Source organism: Nuphar pumila, chromosome 10 (genome assembly GCF_984573655.1).
Source record: "Nuphar pumila chromosome 10, dmNupPumi1.hap1.1, whole genome shotgun sequence".
Classification (NCBI taxonomy): domain Eukaryota; kingdom Viridiplantae; phylum Streptophyta; class Magnoliopsida; order Nymphaeales; family Nymphaeaceae; genus Nuphar; species Nuphar pumila.
Window position 1 is genome coordinate 17,015,388 of NC_143258.1, and position 5,320 is coordinate 17,020,707.

The window sequence follows — 5,320 nt, forward strand, 5'->3', positions numbered from 1 at the left end:
TTGGCCTGCCCATCCACGTGCTCAGCCTCTCACGACCACCACGAGCACATCGCCTGTGAAGACGATATTATAACATTTTCATTTTTATGCCTAGGGTGACACAAGGTGTGAGTACACTCTCACAAACCCGGGCCACTGCCCGAAGACTCCAACCGAGTCCCAAACCTCAACAGGTCAAAAGTGTCATACCCTACAGTGCTTTCAGTTCTTTCCAGGAGTATGTCACATCGAGTACAAAACACACCTCTGGTGCGTCGTATAACCATTGATATACGAATGTGAGCCAAAACAAGAAGTACTCGACGGACCTTAACGGGTGACATACGTGTCATGATGTGCCACGTGCATAAACCACACATTATCACAATTTGGAACACATATTCATAGAGGCACAAATCTGAGCGATAACAGGCTCCAAATATATATATCAACATGTTCGTACGACAACCAGTGTCCAAAGCTTTAAGCATGAATTTCCCAAATACACATATTTTCGCCGCCCTACGTCGGCTACAACACTTAGCGAAACCCTTCGCTTAGGGAAGACCGTAATGTAGACACTGATGAGTGCCGAGAAAGGTTCTTAAAGTAACCCCCTGTGTACGGGGATTACGTCAATACATCCGTGATGTGCCACCGCACTAGCAAAACTCAAAAAAAGTCAAAACAACGGTTTTCTGCTGAAAATGTCGAAAGACCCAATACTTGGGAAACGTAATAAGGTACATGGGCAGCGTACCGCTCGCCACACTATACCCCTTTCCAAACTCACCACGATGTGGCAGCGAAGGCTAAGGTGGTCATTCTGGACCACTGACGTGACGGCAAGGGTATGATGGCACAATGTGTGCCGAAATGCCAAAAAGGCTAATCGTAGCCCACCAGGCCCTATAGGCAGTTCCGAACCATGCACCGTTGGTGCCAAGTGTACAAAACGGCTGTTTGGACATCATACACGTGCTACAAGGAGTCTATTAGTGACTCTCTATCGGTTTTGCTTTCATGCGTGCATTTTCGTGCTTTTTGAATTGGCGGCAAGTGGAAATCGCATATATAGGTAGTCTAGGCCTGTCGTCCCAAACTCATAGGGCTGTGACAGCCACCAACACGAGCTTCACTAAGCTCTACACGAGGCTACTGGGTGGGTGCAGCAGGTCACGCAACCACCTAGTGGTTGGCTAAGCTTTGCGGGCGCCCTTAGCACCCGCCGCCACCATAAGGCTCCGACCGGGGTCGTTTGGGCAGCCTGGTCTGCTGGACCAGACCCGGACCTACCTTGGTCTGACCTATGTGTCAGACCCTAGGCTGCTAAGGCAGCAGCTGCAATGGGCCGCGAGCAGCCTGCTCCATGGGGTGCAGCTAGGGTGCGGTTGGAAGGCGACGGCCAGTGACCAGCTGGTCTGGTCCACGTTGGACCAGACCCTACCGGGTCTAGGAGGAAACCACCTTGGCCAAGGGACAGCCAGCAGCAAGGCTGCGGCCTGCTGGCTGCTGGGGCGTGTCCCAACGAAAAGGGTGCTCCGGGTGTAAAGCACACCCGGTTACCCAAAACCATGGGCGTCCCGTGTGGCGCCCCTTCCCCATATGATTGGGGAAGTCCCAATAGGTGGGTCCGAACCCCGAAGTGGGTCAGACCACCCTGCCATACCGAACGCTGCAGAGGTTGCAGCGGGACACGGCGAGTCCCGATCGATCTCTCTCTTCTTTTTTTTTTTACATATATATATAGTTATATAGTTATTTGCATGGCCCAAAAATAGCCTGAAAGATGACCCAATTTGGGGTCTGTACGCACCAAAATAGCAAAAACTTCAAACACGGAACTCGTAGACCCGCTTCTCAGCTTCGCACAGACACCAAGATCACTCTGATCCGACCATCGGTCTGGAAAAGGGCGCTGTGTTACCAGACAGTGTCTGGAACTTTCTGGACCACTGTCAAAACCCTGTTAGTCTGATAAAACCTGACTTTTTGATGGATTTACAAAACGAATCATGGAAAATTTCCAACATCGAAGTCGTAGATAATCATTTTACCTTTCCGAAAAGTTATAACATGAAAAATTCCGACAAACGGTTTGAGAAATATCACCGGATTACCGGACGATGTTCAGGACTTCCTGTACACTGACAGAAGTTCTGAACGTCTGCTAAAAACGAGGCTTTTTAGCGATAGTTGCAGACCGAAACAGTGAAAACTGTAAACATGTAAGTTAAATAACATTGTTTCCCCTTTCCGAAAAGTCCAAGATCGCTCCATTCGGACCAGTATCGAGTGAGATACGGTCTTTTGAGCAGAGGAGACTCCGGAGCTCCAGAACTCCGAAATCGCCTAAGGATAGTTCCATTGCGTGGAACGTCCGGTGTGTGCGTGTTTACCACAACGATGTGTCGATCCCTCTAAAACACACCCACACTCATACAAGTTTCATGGTATAGAAAAAGAAAGAAAACCCCAAACCAACCATAACAATTTTTACATGCATTTTTTTTCAAAAGAAGTGGAATGCAAAGTGGAAGCTCTTCACCTTCGGGGTTTTCCGGCGTAGGGACGGAGATGGTTCCGGCGTGGTGGTGCTGGTGCCCTCACTTGCACTCTCTCAGCCACACTCACCTCACTCTCTACACTCTCTTCACTCTCACACTTGAGAGAGGAGGGGAAAATGGAAGGATGGAGGGAGAGGGTTGAGGAGGAGGAAGAGAGAAAATGAATTTCTCTCTCCTCCCTCCCTTAAATAGCCACTCCAAGAGATGGAGGGCTGGGATGAGAGGGGAGGAGATGGAGGGCTCTCCTCCCACACGCCCCCCCCTTCCTTTAGGTGCTATAAGGCTAGCCCAAGGGGATTTGACCCCCTTCATGATGGGCCTAGCTCAAGGGTGTACAACCCTTGAGCCTAGCCCACAACTACTCTCCCTAAATTAGGGAGCGTAGGTCTCCCCATAGACCACCTTTTGACCCTAAGGTCAAACCCCTTTTTAAAATCAAATCAACCCTTTTCTTTTTTTGTTTTTGACATGATGGGCTGGAGCTACCCCCCCCTAAGGGGCGCCCCCCTCCAGCCCAATAGCCGTTGGGTTTTGGGCTACTACTTGTGGTAATGCCAAAACCCAACCCCAACTTTTGAAAATTCATGCTTTTCAAAAATGCTATTTAAATACCATTTTTTTATTATTATTGTTTTATTATTATTATTATTTTTTTAAAGTAGCATGGGCTGGGCTCATGCTCACGTGGGCCCCATGCTAACTACCTTTTCCAAATTCCAAATTAGGTCTTGGAGATTTTTTTGAAAAAGTCTCTTCTAACTTTATAAAAAAAATCAAATTTTAATATCTCATAAAACCTTAGTAAATTTTTCATTTAAAAGCTAGGTTTCAAACTTTTAAGAAATTTCATTTCAAACCTTGCCCTTTCGAATTAAAACTTAAGTTTTAAGCTTATTTACTTAGGCTTTCCATTCTGACAAATTCACTCTCGTCGTGACTCGTATTTACCGATATACCCGTTTCGCCCTACTACCAGAAATATTTCCTAGTTTAGGTTTCCAATTCGGGATGAACCTACTTAGATGAGTTATAAATCTAGTCTAGGGATATCGGACCTTAGTTCGCCAAGGTCGTCCTTAATTGCTTCGTAAATCGAATCTTACGTGATTAAGACTTCGTATCACGAAAAATTCTTGCGACAAAGCAAGAGTAACAAATAATGAAGCACATGCCAATACAAAATATCTCAGAAATATCGTGGTTCTTACATCCTCCCCTCCTAAAAAGGGATTTCGTCCGCGAAATCACGAACGCTAGGCCACAAAAAGATCAGGGTATTTCTCCCTCATGCTGGCCTCCGGCTCCCATGTGCATTCTTCAATGCCATGGTGTTGCCACCGTACCTTAACCAACGGAATGGTCTTGGTACGCAGAACCTGATCACGACGATCGATGATCTCAATAGGCCTCTCGGCCACAGTTAAGTCCTCTTGTACCTCGACATCTTCGTATCGGATGACGTGCGATGGGTCCGGAATGTACTTCCTCAACATCGACACGTGAAAAACATTATGAATTTGAGCATACCGCTGCGGTAGCTCAATACGATAGGCTGCTCCACCGATCCTCTCGAGGATCCTGAACGGCCCAACATATCTAGGACTCAACTTTCCCTTCTTTCCGAAACGAAAGACGCTCTTCGTCAGTGATACTTTCACGAAAACCATGTCGTCCACATCAAACTGAAGCTCTCGCCGCCTCTTATCGGCGTAGCTCTTCTGTCTGTCCTGAGCTGCCTTCAGACGTTCTCGGATCTTCTGCACTTGCTGAGTGTAGTGCTGAAGAACAATCGGCGATTCACTGGATCGATCACTGATATCGTCCCAATATGACGGTGATCGGCAAGGTCTCCCATACAAAGCCTCGTACGGAGCCATACCGATACTAGCATGATAACTATTGTTGTAGGCAAACTCGACCAAACACAAGCGTGAATCCCATTCACCCTTCCAGTCGAGCATACACGCCCGCAACATATCTTCTAGTGTCTGAATCGTCCTCTCTGACTGGCCATCAGTCTGAGGGTGAAAGGCTGTACTGAACTTTAACTTCGTTCCCAAAGCTGACTGCAACTGTCCCCACAGTCGCGACGTGAATCTGGGATCACGATCCGAAATGATAGATGTAGGTACGCCATGTAACCGTACAATCTCTCGGATATACAAGTCGGCTAAGCTCTCAAGCGGCTGACTAATCCGGATAGGTAAGAAGTGAGCAGACTTGGTGAGTCTGTCCACAATCACCCATATCGCATCGTGCTTTCTCCTGGTTCGCGGTAAACCTACCACGAAATCCATCGTGATATCCTCCCATTTCCACTGAGGAATCTCAATCCTCTGCATGGAACCACCGGGACGTTGGTGCTCGATCTTGATTCGCTGACAAGTCAAACACCTCAAAACATACGCTGCGACTTCACGCTTCATCCCGTTCCACCAATACCGTCGTTGAAGATCCTTAAACATCTTAGTACCACCAGGATGGATGGTGTACTTCGACAGATGTGCCTCATCAAGAATCTCCTTCCTCAACTCAGGGGCATTTGGCACCCAAAGTCGATCCTTCATGCGGATACAACCGCTGTCATCAATACGAAAGACTGAGCCGTCTTCACGAGCTCGGTCAACAAACTTCTGATACTGAGCGTTCTACTCCTGCGCCTCGATAACTTTAGGCAAGAACTCTGACCGAATGGCCAACCCCGACAATCTAACTGTTCCGCTTTCGACTGCAAATGGCTTCCAAGCCACAAAATCTTCGATCAACTTCTGGCT